At 39.6% G+C, this 15,857-nt stretch overlaps 1 long non-coding RNA gene across 1 annotated transcript; it reads left to right on the top strand.

Moving 5' to 3' along the window:
- Window positions 1–570: 570 nt before the first annotated feature.
- On the top strand, window positions 571–1,531 carry LOC148120173 (uncharacterized). The gene is made up of 2 exons (XR_015734632.1): window positions 571–705; window positions 945–1,531. It is a non-coding gene; the product is annotated as an uncharacterized LOC148120173 (long non-coding RNA).
- Window positions 1,532–15,857: the final 14,326 nt, after the last annotated feature.

Here is a 15,857-nt window from a genome sequence, read left to right as displayed (position 1 = left end):
AACATGGTTCATAGTTCATGATTTTTTAATGAAAACCAATGCCCAGCCCTTGACCTTTATCTTCTGAGTTAGCAATTGCCCTGATCAGCAAAGCTGTCAAAGGGTTCAGGTTTCTGTGGGCATTCCACTCCATGTGCCTGCATAATCTGATTCTTTGGCCAGTGAAGCCAGCCCCACCCCAATTCTCCAAGCGTCTTTTACATCCACATGTCCTGCCACAGAGAAAAATATTTTTCTAAATGCATTCTAATCAGCTAGAATTCCAACGCCTGCTGTGACTTCTCAGAGATATAATGTAAGTTGGTTGTGGGCTGTTTCTCCTCTCATTTATACCTGTGTAGTTCTTTCACAAATCCTGGGCACTTGGTAAGTGGTAAGTGTGTTCGTTAAAGGAGAGGAAAATATGATTAGTCAAAGAAACTAAAAGCAGAGCCAGAATCTAGTGTCTAGCCATGAGAGGGCAGTGTCTTCATTTGTAACTACATTCTAGGTTCATTCTAGCCTCAGGGAAGAATCCAAAGAGCCAATGAGCACTCAGGTTAGCTAATATACAGAACAGGCTGTTTATGTCACAGTGGCAATTAAATCATGTTACTCTGAGCCTAGGTGAGTTTCTTGAAACAGGAAACCCATTTAGAAAAGAATTGCTTGCTGCAGAGATGCTCCCTGAGTGTCTATTAGCAATCCTCTGGATGCAGCTAACAGGTAAGTCTTAGGGGCTTCTTCTTCCTCCACAGGGAATTCTATATCAGAAGAAACTCTATGGGGAGTGGGGTGAGGTTTTATCCAAGTCTAGAAAAGACATCAGAGGAAAGCTAGAGGAGAAGGGAGGGAAGGCAGTGTATAGATGCAGAGCTGGGGACTTCTGGGATACAGTATTCCCCATGAGTCTGAGAAAGGTGGTCTGAATCCAACTGAACTGCTTTCTTTGTCTTTCCATCTAGTGGTGAACAGCCAAGTTCTGAGTCAGAGTGCTCAGTATGTATCCATCCCAGAAGGAAAGGATGCCTCCATGAGCTGCAACTCCTCAAGTGCACTTAACAGCATTCTGTGGTACAAGCAGGACCCTCAAGAAGGCCTGGTCCTCTTAGTGGCCTTGTATAAGAGTGGTGAGGTGGCCAGAAGTGACAAAGTGACTGCTGAGTTTGGTGGAACAAGAAAGGACAGTGTCCTGACTCTCTCAGTCTCAGAACCTGCAGACACAAGCACCTACTTCTGTGCAGGAGAGCACAGTGCTCCCCAGGCACCCGCAGCCTGAATCAAATCTGCAGCTGCCACTCCAGTCACGACACTGCTTCTAGCTCCAGCTCCCTTGGTATGAAATGTGATGACTATGTACTTGCTGTCCCAGTGCTGAAAATTCTCATTTACTCAACAGCCTGCCCTCAAAAGATATGTCCTCAGACAAGTGGGCCACCTTTATTGGCTCCTTCATGTATAGGATAGATTTGTTTACTTATTTTTGTCAAAATACAAGGAGAATTGACAAATGCATAGTTAGAGTACACAATGTTAACATATCTCTCTTAAACTAAATAGATATAGCTGGGGTAGAAATGAGAGTTCAGAAACACATTTATTATTTGGTGTTAAATAGATGTCAAGACCATGAACGAGAAAAGAAGATCCTTTTCAGTAAAGTCTGCTGGAACAACCGAAAGGCCACATAAAGAATCTTAGCATTAAATCTCTTCATCACTCAAGTACAAAACTTAACTCAAGTAGATCAAAATTTTACATAAAAGCTAAAACTATATAAGCTTAGAAGAAACTATAGTTACAAATGTTGATGACTTCTTACCCGTGTTGCCAAAATGAAAGCAACCAAACGAAATATGGTTAAAGAGGGCTTTACCGAACACAGCAACTTTGAGGCATCAAAGTCCATAAACTTCCACAAAGGAAGATAAAGAGAATCTCCACGTGTGAGTGGCCATGTCACAGCAGTAGCAGGTGACTCTTCAGAAAACCAACTCAACAGGAAGCAAAGCTCTGAAGGGTGAATCTCGGATAGGCAAGAACCCAAGAGCCTTGGCCTCAGAATGTCTCTTGCTACCTCTGTGTCTTTGCATGCTTGCAGCTGCCATTTTTCTGATATCTGGCATAGTATGAATGGGTATGGGGAGATACCCACTGACCCTGATGTAATGTGATTCTCTCTTGAAAATACCCCATTCTATTGGGCGTTTTTACCTGTAGATTATTATAGAGACAATTTCCTCTTAAACTGTACTGTTTAAAGTTTTGCCCCTGCCCCGCCCCTGGTAAAGGAGGGGCTGCAGAAGATAAAAAATAAGGACAATCAAATGTCACACACTAGTTTCTCTTGAGAAGCCGTATAAATTGTGGCTTATGTTAATGATTAAGAAAAACAATTGTGTTCAAAAGCTAGGCTAACTCAAGTTCTTTTCATCTCAATATTGGGAGATGTGTTCACAGGTTTTGGTGTGTATCATAACTGAAATAAAGCTTTCAAAAATGACTTAAGGTTAGATTAAGATGTTTTTGTTAATAACTTTGAGGTGAAAAACCCAAGGAAATAATCTGAAGTTTTAGGAAGGCACATAGTTGAGTGAGGGACTCATTGAGGTCAAGGAACAAGAACAAAGCAGCCCACTTATTATTAGCTGATGTGCCATTCTTACTAGGATTGGTTGGTGATCAAAGATGATGATTAATTCCTTGTACCATTTCTGTCCTCAGCTTCCCGATATAAAAAGTTGTTGATGAGTGGCTCTATACCCTGAGGATTTACAGTAGAGCTGACTGATTGTTTTCCATATAGAGAAGTTTACATCTGAGATTTTTTTTAAAGGTTCCTTATAAGATTACCTTTTGAGATAAGTAGTAAAGTGATTGATCCTTTCTTTGTAACCTCAAAACTACAGTCTGCCAGTAAAAGAACTGCCTGTGAAAAATACCTTACTTGATTACACTCTGTTAATCTGTAATAAGTTGCTTAGATATGAATGTATGTGGGTTTTGGAGACAATTTGCTTTTAACCATGTAAGGGATTTCTAAAAAAAAAAGACTTTAGAGAAAAAGGGGGATTGATTGGTGATGGGATAATAATATATTGGTATTTGTGAGTTATTGTTTTTAGAAAATTGTATTGGTGTTGATTTCTGTACATTGATATATTGAATATTGTATATGAGTATGCTTCTACCTCTATCTGTATTGATATATATATATATATATACATATATTTACATTCCTACCTCTGATTAAGATATTTATGTAATGATATACATTGTTTACATTTGGAGGTCATTGTCCTCACTCACTGCACAATTGTTCATTCTCTTAGTCTTCAAGTTAGATAGATAGAAATCAATAGTCATATATGTTTGTTATATTTATATTTAGGCTAATCAGGTTATTTAGATGCATAGAGATCATACTTAGTATAGATAGTATAATCTTCAACCTCTTCGAAGAGCTGTAAAAAATGGCCTTTAATCTAACTCATAGTTCTATATTAGTGAGACACAATCGCTCCTATCATCACCGCTCTACTCCCGAGAGAACGTTGAGCACCAAAGACACTCCACCTGGAGCTTGTCTTCTTCCTGGCAGAACTGACCTTTGAGCAAAGAAAAAGCCCATACCTCGACCACTGGCAGAATTACAGAATATCTGTAAATGGATAAAAACAGGATTGTCTTATCTTGCCAAGACAGGGTGAGAGAGTCCTAAAAGGTTTCTTGCCTTTGAAAAATGGCAAGTCAGTTATATCAGGCTTTAGCCCAAGTTGGTTGACTCAACAATGCAAACGAGACTTTGGGTGATTGCCCAGGTATTCAGTTGTCTCTTCCATTTGCTGCACATTTTGGAAGTTTCCTTCTTGTACTTCTGGGCTGCTTGAGTAAAATCATTTTCCTTCTCAGATCTTTGATGGAGTTGAAGATTAGATAGTTGTAGTTACCATCTACATTATTTAGACTCCCTGAACTAGAATGTTTAGTAAAACTTTTGTTATATGTTTCTTGCTTAATATTGTTTGTCGTTTGTAACTTTATATTTATTATTTGCTTCTATTGTGTATAGTTGTATTTGGTTTTGTTCTGTCTTATTTTAGAAAAACGGGGGAGATGATAGGGGACTTCAGCCAATCACATTCTGGTCTTGGGGCATGTCGCCCTAAGGCAAAAATTTACCTAGAAACCTGGCAGGTGAAAGTCCTTGCCCTCTCTCCCCCTCTCGACCTGGCCTGGATCCAGCGTTCCAGATGGGTGGGAATCTGTGTAAGTTTTTCCTTCTGTTTTATTAAAGCTGTATCTTTTGTAAGATAGTCTGGGGACTTTTCATTACCGATCGCCCTGCAACATCAGAAAACATACTGTTTTTTACTTGTATTCATTGCACTCATTCACTTAAAAATAGAATGCAACCACACTGTAATTTTTATATTGCTTGAAATATTCTACTGGGATAGATAAGCTGCATGGAAACAAAAAAAGTCATGAGAGAAGGAAAACACCAGGAAAGATGCAGAAGAAAAGTTAGAAGGAAGGCAGCAAGAGGAATAGAAGGGATACATTTAGATAGAGGTAAGAAAAGAAATAAGGAAGAGAAAGAGAGAGAGAGAGAGAGAGAGAGAGAGAGAGAGAGAGAGAGAGAGAGAATGCGTGCGCATGTGCTTTCTTTTTTTTTCTAGCCCCAGAAAGTTGTTCAGCCCCCATCTTGGCCCCAGAGAATTAAGTTTAACTCTCACTCCATAGGCTCCCTTCAAACCCTGAGCTGCTGGAGGCTGACCTTCATGGCAGTGATAGTTGTAGACAACATTTACCTGCTATACCAGAAAACCACTGTATTCCTCGCCCCACTCCTCTTCCTTTTCTAGTTTCCAGTGACCGCTATTGCTCTCTGACCTGCAGCAGGCTTTGTGGTATCCACACAGGACTGAGAAGGTGATGTTTGTCTTCCTGTATCTGGATCCTCTCACTTAACATAATGATCTTCCATTCCATCTGTGTGGCTGCAAGTGACAGAATTTTACTCCTTTGTGGCTTAATAATATTCTCTTGTGTATACATGGCACATTTTCTTTGTCCATTCATCCACTGGCAACTTGGTTGATTCCATACCCTGGTTATTGTGAATAATATTGCAATAAAAATGTCTGCAGGTATTTCATTGGCACACTCATTCCTCTTCCTGTGGATATGGAGTCATGGGACTTCTGCAGTATATGTTGATTCTATTTTTAGTTGTATTTAGGTATCTGCAAAGTGTTTTCCACTGTGTCTACAACTACCTGAGTCTCCATTAACGGTGTGTGAAAAGGCCCACTTCCTTACATTCTCATCACCACTTTTTCTTTTTTTTTCTTTTATTTTTTTTAGAAAGTAATTTTATTAAATTATAAAAGTTTCCATTTCCGCCCCTCCTCCCAACACCCTCCCACTTCCCCCACTCCCTCTCCTCCTCCCTCTTCGTCCCTAGGGGCAGTCAGGGTTTCCTGCCCTGTGGGAAGTTCAAGTTCCTCCCCCCTCCCTCCAGGTCCAGGAAGGTGAGTATCCAAACAGACTGGATCCCCAAAATCCAGTATATGCAGAGGAAACAAGTCCCAGTGTCATTGTCAATGGCTTTTCAGAAAGACTCCGGGCCAGCCACATTCAGAGAATCCGGCCACATTCAGAGAATCTGGTTGGATCACGTCCTCATTCAGTCCCAGTCCAAATGGCCTTGGTAAGCTCTCATTAGATCCGTCCCCTTGTATCAGTGAGTGATAGCATCCCTCGCAGTCCTTATTTCCCTTTTCATTTTCTTCGTCCTTCTGCTCCTCATTTGGACCTTGGGGGGCTCAGTCCGGTGCTCCAATGTGGGTCTCCGTCTGTATCGCCATCCATCGCCAGATGAAGGATCTATGGTGATAAGCAAAATATTCATCAGTATGGCTATGGGCCAAGGCCGGTTCAGGCACCCTCTCCTCTGTCCAGAGAACAATCTGGGGATCTCTCCTTGAACCTGGGATCCCATATATTATCAAGTCTCCTGTAAACCCTAAAATGACTCCCTTAGTTGAAATATATTCTTCCCTGATCCCATATTCATCCTTCCTCCCTCCCCCCCCATCCCGGTCCACTGAGCTTTCCCCATTCCTCCCCTACCCCCTTCTCTCTAACCCTCTCCCCTTCCAACAACCCTCCCACCCCCCCCCATGCACCCGAGGTTACCTGGGACTCTTGTCTATTTCCTACCTCCTGGCGGATAGCTAAATAATCTTCATCAGGTTCATCTTCTTATTTAGCTTCTCTAGAATCTCGAATAATAGGCTCAAAGACCTTTAATTATGGTTAGAATCCACTTATGAGTGAATACATACCGTGTTCCTCTTTTTGGGTCTGGCTTACCTCACTCAGTAAAGCGTTTTCTATTTCCATCCATTTGCATGCAAAATTCAAGATGTCATTGTTTTTTACCACTGAGTAAAACTCTAATGTGTATATGTTCCACACCTTTTTTAACCATTCTTCTATTGAGGGGCACCTAGGCTGCTTCCAGGTTCTGGCTATTACAAATAGTGCTGCTATGAACATAGTAGAACAAATGCTTTTGTAGTATGTTAGGGAATCTCAAGGGTATATTCCCAAGAGTGGAATTGCTGGGTCCTGAGGGAGGTTGACTCCCAGTTTCCTGAGAAACCGCCACACTGATTTCCACAGTGGCTGCACAAGTTTGCTTTCCCACCAACAATGGATGAGTGTTCCCCTCATTCCACATCCTCTCCAGCATAGGCTATCAGTGGTCATCACCACTTTTTTAAAAAAAATAGCAGGTATATAAATAAGAAAAAGGTGATGTCTCAGCGTGCTTTGTTTATTATATTCCTTTTAGATGGAGTCTGGTCATGTGCCTAGGCTGGCTTTGAAGTCCTATACCAGAACAATAATCTTGGCATAGCCTCTGAGTAACTGGGATGCAAGCATTTCCCACCAGACCCAGCACTGTAGTGATTCTTATCTGCATCCCTTGATTTTTGGTGATAACAAGCACGTGGGGGTTGTAGCAACACACATGGATGCACGTTCAAGTACACGGAGACCAAAGGCTACTCTCAGGTATCTTCCTATAGTTCTTTCCTTCTGATTTCCTAAGGCAGGGCTCTCACTGAACTCTCTCTGTCTCTCTCTGTCTCTCTGTCTCTCTCTCTGTCTCTCTCTCTCTCTCTCTCTCTCTCTCTCTCTCTCTCTCTCTCTCTCTCTCTTGGTTTTTTGAGACAGGGTTTCTCTGTAGCTTTAGAGCCTGTCCTGAAACTAGCTCTTGTAGACCAGGGTGACCTCGAACTCAAAAAGATCTGCCTGCTTCCAGAGTCCTGGGATTAAAGGTGTGCACTACCACGACCCGACTCTCGCTGAAATTTAACTCATAGATTATTTAGACTGGTCAGTCAACCACCCCAGGAATCCAATGTTTCCCACTTCCCAGTGCTAGTATTCCAGGAATATGCAAAAATCAATGTAATTCCCAAAAAAATCCTTACATATTCTTACCCTTCATAGAATTTTTTTAAAGATCCTGAAGTTTATCCAGAACCATAAATGATGCCAGATAGTCAAAATAACCATATGAGGGCTGTGGAGATGGTATGGAGAAGGCTGTGAAGAGATGGCCATACTTTCATTACTTAGATATTTTAGATTTCATATTTTTTCATCCTATGTTCTAGGAACTGAATCTGTACCTTATGTTATATTGAACACACTTTGTCCAAAGTATGTTCTCCTCAGTGAGCAGTACTGGGAGAAGAGGAATCAGAAAACTGCTCAATAATACAAGACAAAAATATAACAAGAAGAAACACCTAAACCAACAAATGCAAAAATTACAAAATTAAAACACAAGAAAAACTAAAAATCAAGACAATGCAACTCTTCTAAAAGATCATACTTCCTTAATTACTGAATTCAAAGAAAGTGAGGTGGGTAAAATGCTGGTGCTATCAACATCTTACTATTAAATACAAATGATAAATGACCTCAAAACAACTATAGACAAAGCAGATGAACTCAATCAAGGACTGCAAAAGGACAGAAGCAACAGAGAAAAGGTCATCAAATTGGATGAAAAGTCAGCAGCAACATGAAAAAAGAACGCATAAGACTGCTAGATTAGCAAAGGAGGACTAGGGAGGAATCATTCATGTCACACACACACACACAGAGACACACACACACACACACTCAAAACCTAAAACAAAGAAAAACAGAAAACTCCTAATTCTAATCAGTTTTTTAGTCAAGTTTTTGTTGCTGTGTGTGACAAAAATGACTTTAATAAATAAAGGTTGTTTTTTTAAGGCTTACATTCCCAGCTTACATATATAGTTCATTATGCAAGGAAGTCAGTCACTTGAAGAAGCCAGTCACATTCACAGGCAGCAGCAGAGAGCCAACTTCCCAGATCACTTTCTCTTCGTTCATACCATCCAGGATCCAAGCTAGGAACAGAATGAACAATCCCCAACATAATATAGGCTCTCTATGACAAACATAGAGTCAACAATATACTAAACAATATACTAAACAAGAGAAAAAACAAGAAAAAATGTCTACTCTCTTTATTATTATTCAATATAGTTCTTAGAGTTTTAGATAAAACAATAAACTAAAATAAAGACTAAAAAGGAATATGAATAGAAAAATAAGTAAAAATAATTTAAAAATCACTATTTTCAGACCACATTATCTCATACTTGGAAGACCCCAAAGGCTCCACAAGAAAACTCCTAGATCTGATAAACATTTTCAGCAAAGTATTAGTATACAGCATCAGCGTAGAAAAATCTATAGACCTAGGAAGATAGCACAGTTAGTACAGTGTTTGTTTTGCACCCATGAGGATCTGAGTTCAATTCCCACATAACTCACACTTTTAAAAAAAGGGAAAGTCAGGAGGTTCCATGGGATTCACTGACACCCAGACAACCCCACTCATTGAGTTCCAGGCCAGTGAGTGACACTGTTTCAAAAAGCTAAAGATGAATAACATCTGAAGAACACTGAAGCTGTCTTTTGATGTGCACACATACACACACATACACACACCTGCACATACAAGTTCACTCACACAAATAAGTATATTCGTGCATACTCCAAAAAATCCGGTAGCTTTACTCTTTACCAATAATTATATCTTGATAAAGAAATTGGGAAAACAATTCCTTTCAGAACACATTCAAAAATAAATACAAGTAAAACTTATAATGAAAGTCAGAGACATTTACAATGAAAAATTTTAAAATAGAAAATATGCTAGTTAACTTTAACTGTCAACTGGGCACATCCTAAGCTCATTTGAAGAATTCCAAATTATATTAGCTTGCAGATGGTGTCTCTGGGGTATTATCTTCATTAATAACTAATGTTGAAGGGCCCAGGCCACTGTGGGCAGTAGCACTCCCTGTGTAGGTAGTCCTTGGCCATATAAGAAAGCTAGCTAAGCATAAGACTGAGTGATCCATTATACTGGGAAATCCTTCATGATCGCTGCTTCAAATTCCTGACTGGGTTCCTGCCCCAGCCTTCCTCATTGAGGAACTGTGACCTGGGATTGTAAACCTTCTGTACCCTGAGTTGGTTCTGGTCAGAGTTTTGGGTTGTTTGTTTGCATTGTTCCACTTTATCACAGCAACAGAAATGGAATTACAACACTGAAGAACATGATTTGTAACAAGACACCAGAATATGAAAAGTTCTTCAGAGATTATAGGTTCAAATGATCAACATGAAATGGTGATATGACCAGACTTAGCCTACATATTAAAAAAAAAGTCCTCATCAAAGTTTCAGATATTTTCATTGTAAAGGTAGCAAAGGTAGTGTCTGGAGAGATGGCTCAGTCAATAAAAGACTTCCATTTCAATGTTTGCTTGCCAGCCACGCTAGTCTAACTGGTGATCACCCGACTAATGAGAGACCCTGTCTCAAAGGAGGTGGATACCATGCTGGTTAGTTTTTTGTCAACTTGGCCTAAGCTACAATCATTTGGGAAGAGAAATGGAGGCAATTTCTCAGTTGAGCTCCTGTCTTCCCAAATGGCTGTAGCTCATGGCAATTCAACAACAACAACAAAAGAAACATCATAATTTTTAAGTTTTAAATAAGTGCTCCATTTAGAATAAACACAAAGATTAGGTAGCTAGTGAAGAACCTTGCAGAAGCAAGTGACCTTCCAAAGAAGGGGAAATAGAATACAGTGCTATAAATGGATAAAAGGGAAACTAGAGTAAGAGGATTAAACAGGGGGAGGTGTGGGAGAGCAGGCTAAAAGAGAGAATATGGCAACCCACTACTACAGAAGCTTCCATACGAGTGTACATTATAAATGGAATTATATATATATATATGAATTTCATATACAGTATGTATATAAAAGGAATTAAAATACACTTACCACACAATGAATGGGAGAGAGAATGTCCCAACTAGACATCTTATGCTACTAAATAAAATTCCAAGTATACCAGGAATTGGATACATCTTTTGAGTCATTGGCCAAAGGGGTTCCATAGACAATCCCTGTAAATAAAGACTGCAAGTTGGTTTCCTGGCTGCCCAGACTTGAATAATTACACAAAAACTGCATTAATTATAATATTGTTTGGCCAACAGTTTAGGCATATACCTGGCTAACTCTTACATCCTAAATTAACCCATTTATATTAATCTGTGTATTGCCATGAGGTGGTGGCTCACAGGTAAGGTTCCAGTGTCTCTCTCCTTCAGCAGTGCCTGACTCTACTGCTTCTTTCTCCCTGCATTCAGTTTAGTTTTCCCTAGTCATTTCTGGCTCTATTCTGCCCTGCCATAGGACAAAACAGATTCTTTATTAATCATTGACAACAAAACATATTCATAGCATGCAAAGAGGAATGTCATATTATCTCCCCTTTTCTATCTAATAAAAATAAAGGTTTTAACCTTAACATAGTAAAATTATATATAACAGAACAGGTATCAAACAAGAATTAAAGCTCCAGTATTTCTTTATTAGTCTAAAGTTTCATATCTAAGTTATGTTTTATCATAACTAAGGAAAACTATAAACTATAACTGTCTATTTTTAACTCCATCAAAAACCTCAGGAGGATATAATGTTACCTAAATAAACAAGAAATGCATTGTAATCAACTTCCAAAGTTTTAGAAATGACAGAGACATCTCACTGCCTGGACAATCACCCAAATATCTTTTATAACATTGGAGCATCCATATTTATCCTATAGGCCCATAATATCTGTCATATTTTTCATGAAGCAGGAAATTTGAAAGACTATTTAGCCTATATTAGCAGTTTGTCAATCACCTTCTGTGTCCTGCAAAATGTCTTGCAGACTCTTTCACGAAGCAGGAACCCTGAAGGACCGCCTCATGTTCTTTAAACAAGTTCATCAGTCATTTTTCTGTGGGTCCTGCATGTCCAGTTCATACAGCATGCCATTAAGCAGTCCAGGCAAGAGCAGTTTCTTCCCCAAGTGACGAGTAAATGCCATAAGGAACCTCTTTGATGCCCATTATCCTCTTAAAGTAATTGGTTCTGCCAGAAGCAGACATGTCTCATTGTCAAGAAAAGTCTAAGTTCTTAAAACATTTTTAAATGCCATATTCTGTATGTCTTTGATGTCTTCTAAGGTTATCTATCTAACTGAAATATATCTCTATATATCTAGAAAACCTAACTAACCTGATTATAAGCTTGGCTGTTATAAATGACTATCTATTAATCCATGATTTTTAATTATACATTACATTTTTAAATGATCTGAATAAACATAATATCTTAAACAAGAACAGAAATACATATGTACAGTGTAACAAAATCAATCTTAAATTTGTACCAATATACCAAGATCCATACTAATGCAAAGTATTAATCTCTATATTATACCCACCTTATTTTTTTTAGAAATTGATTGTGACCATTAATCACTTCTAATAAATCCCCTTTAAATGAAAACAAACAATTTTAAGGAATCATTCTGGGAATTTGTGCATAATTTTCACCAAACTGCTTCCTGCTATTTATTGGGTGAAGTGTATTTAAGGTTCACGGAGACATTTCAGAGGATCTTGTTCTACCAAACCACATTGCCTGGAAGGAATTCACAGGTTCTCATCATCTGTGGAAACAAAAACAGAACCTCTTTTCCAAAGTAACTTATCCTTAGATGCAAATTTTGAAGTTGAGATACCTCTAAAATATACATGTTGGTTTAGCTTAGCAACTTCTAGAATCAAATGTCTCTTTGTAGTCAAGAAATTCAAAGAAAACACAATAAAACATATTATTCAGACTCTCTGTGTATATTCCATATTTATGGGGATTATTTTTTCACTTTTTTTACTACTTAATATTTATTTTTTTACCTTTATTTCTTTAATCTATGACTCTCTTTATTCTTTCTTCTCTTTCTCTTAGGCACATGTATATTTACCCAACACTGTGTCCCATTGATATTTCATCTAAATCTGCCTTATTGTATATCTGTAATCATTTTCTGATCAGGAGGTTTTTTTTTGAAATGCTAAGCAGGCATGGCTAGGATTAATGCTGAAGCTTTGCCTGTTGGCTCTACCCAGTACAACATGGCAGAGGTAGGTTCACCACCTCTGTGAGCCATACTCACCACCCCAGCTCCAGGTACTCAACAGGTCTATGTTGCCATAAAACAATTTGAAACACACTTCTCACAAACCCCATTTAAGTGCTCCATAACCAGACCTCCAGAAAGAGCCAGAGTCATTCCTGCTACTACCATGAACCAGGAAGCTGTGTCTTAAAGAAGTGCATAGCGTTTGCCACTGAAGTTGAGTTAGGAAGTCTTCTCTTAAAGAAGCAATGCCTTCACTTGCCACCAGTAAACAGGGTCTATATGAAAAAATGTGGCTACCAAGAAGCTGTTTTTGGCTCCTGTTTTTGTGGGTCTATAAGCCCTCTTTTTTAAAAAAATAGGTTTTTTTGTGGATCCATATCCCCCAAACAGTGAGCACCACTTTTAAATGGAGACTGCACATTGGTTTCATGCCACCTAGACCCGAATAATCACTCAAAAATTATATTATGCTCAATAGCTTAAGCATATACCTGGCTAATTCTTATATCTTAAATTAACCTATTTCTATTTGTCTGTGTATTACCACAAGACTCTGGGTTACCGGTAAGTTTTCTGTGTCTGTCTCCTTCAGCAGCCACATAGCATCTGCCTGACTCCACCTTCTTTCTCCCTGCATTTAGTTTAGTTTTCCCCACCGAGCTCTATTCTGCCCTGCCATAGGACAAAACAGCTTCTTCATTAACTAATGGTAATAAAACATATTCACAGCATACATAGGGGAATCCCACATCCAATCCCCCCCCAAAAAAGCCACAGGCTACTGCCAACACTCTTGATTACCCACCAAAACATGATAGCAAGTCCCAGTTGTTTATGACATCACTTATTTATGTCATCAACACTTGCTTGGCACACAGGTCCTGGGATTGATTCTCTGGTTCCATAAAAATAAACAGAAATTATGTCTCAAAAACAAAATGATGGGCAGGACAAATGGCTCAATGATTAAGATCGCTGTCTGAGAGGAAGAGCACAGCTTGTGGAATCAACTGAATAGGGCTCATGGGGGCTCGCAGAGACGGAAGCAGCAATCACAGAGCGTGTTTGGGTCTGTGCTAGGTCCTCTGCATGCATGTTATGGCTTGGTGTTTGGGGGGACTCCTCACAGTGGGAGTGGGGTATCTCTGACTCTTTTGCCTACTCTTTGGACCCTTTTTCTCCTCCTGGGTTGTCTTGGTGTGAGGCCTGGTCTTATTGTATCTTGTTGTGCCATATTTGGTTGATGTCCCTGGGATGGCTGCTCTTTCTAGGGGAGAGGGGAGGTGGGGAGCAACTGTGAGGAGAAGAGGGAGGGCAAGCTGTGATCAGGATGTAGTGTATGAGAGAAGAATAAATAAATAAGTTTTTAAAAATCACTGTCTGTTCTTGTAGAAGACTCGGGTTCAATTCCCAGAACTTATGCGGCATCTCTCGACAGTCTTTCACTCTAGTTAGAGGATCTGCAGCTCTCTTCTGACTTCTCCCATCTCTGCATGCACATGGCACACAGGAATGCACCCATAAACATTATTTTTCTAGTATTTTAAGGTGACATGAAGAGTGGAGTCCTAAGAATGGCGACTGAATAAGAATGCTAGGGCATCCTGTTAGCGACATATACAAAGCAGAGTGCTATGGAGATTCAGTCTTGTCCTCGGAATCCAGAAGATAAAGCTGGAAGCACTGTGTAGAACATGAAAGGATGTAAGGATGTGTGAGTGGAAAATCACGTCTGAGGGCTTCAACTTCAGGTTGAAGCTTTGCCACTGTACTGCATGGAAAGTGCATTTGCTCTCTCTCCTACTTCCTGTGCACCTGGGAATAGCACTTTGACAAAGCCTCAAAAACAAAAAGCATCCATCCCTTATTCTTCTACCTCTTTAAGTCTCACCTCATGTTCTCAGCTAAATCTTCCAAATATAGACACTCCCTTCCAGCGACCGGCCAGATATTTTTTTCAAACATGCGATTGCCAATGTCAGAAACTATCAATTTATTTTTCTTTTGTCTAAATCATTTCAGGAAAAAACAAAAGCTTCATGTTTTCTCCACAATTACTATAACTCACAGAATCAGTAGAGATTGCCTGCATGAAAAATTTTACACTTTTTTTGGGAAAAAAAATTAAGCAATGAAGACCTTCAAGATCCTCAGTAGAAGGAGTCGGGAGGCAAAGAGGTGAGTTTTGTGGTGATATCACATGACACCAAAAGCCTCTTCTTTTTCCTTTGTTGCCAGCAACTTTGGTGGAAATTTTCATTGCTGCCCAGTCACAAGCCAGTGATCTAACCACAGGGACCATAGATGAGCTAACGAAAGAAAAACATGAGAGAGAAAAGCCACCTCAGAGAAATCCAGAAAGTTCATTTCAATAGATTTCAAAAAGTACGTGTCAATGTGTTATAAAGAATAAAAGAATACTCCCTGAATCAGATATAAATAATCTACTGAAACTTAACAGGAAGCATTGTACTGAATAGAGAAAGCAGAAAATGTCTATGTATTCAGTGACCAATAGCTGATAAAATTTTTTAAGCTGTATTGCAGAGTACTATTAAGACATTAATGAAGAAGATAAAATGGGTTTGCAGGCAATGGTATGATGAGGCATGTAAGATGTACTATTCAAATAAAAAATAAGTCATGTGAAACCAACTTCCATTTTTCTTCAAAAATGAGAATATCTTTAAAATCCATAACCAGATATGAGCATGCAGTCCACCATGGAAGAGAAGTCAGGGCGGCTTGAGTCTGAGGCAGCTGGTCGCAGCGTGTGTAGTCAGGAAGCAGAGAGCAATGATTCATACCCTCGGCTCACGTTCTCCTTTTTATACAGCCTGGGGGATCCGATCTGCCCAGTCAATGTTACTAACTGCTTCTTGCTGTTTGCTGGTGGCATGCCACAGCTCCTTTAAGAGAGCTCTTCCTGACTCAAGAGCAGCAGAAAAAAAAAAGCTGCACCATTTTGAAATGCAGGCTTTCTGGGTGGTTCTGCCAGTGTGACTTCTGGCTCTTCCAGGAGACCAAGCATTTGAATGGGGTTTGTGAGCAGCATGCTGTGGCTTACTTAGTAGCAACTTGGACTGATTGTGTGCCTAGAAATGGGGCACTGTGCATAGCTCTTGGAGGCGGCAAGCAGCTCCACCATGCTGGACTGGGCGGGGCAAGCAGGCAATGCTGTATTTCCCCTAGTAGTGTGGCCACTTAAGTTCATAAGAAGGGCTTAGCATTTTAAGAAGCACTCCTGGACAGTAA

This window comes from Myodes glareolus, chromosome 12 (assembly GCF_982192425.1).
Source record: "Myodes glareolus chromosome 12, mMyoGla1.1, whole genome shotgun sequence".
Taxonomy (NCBI): domain Eukaryota; kingdom Metazoa; phylum Chordata; class Mammalia; order Rodentia; family Cricetidae; genus Myodes; species Myodes glareolus.
This window is presented reverse-complemented; position numbering and strand designations above follow the sequence as displayed.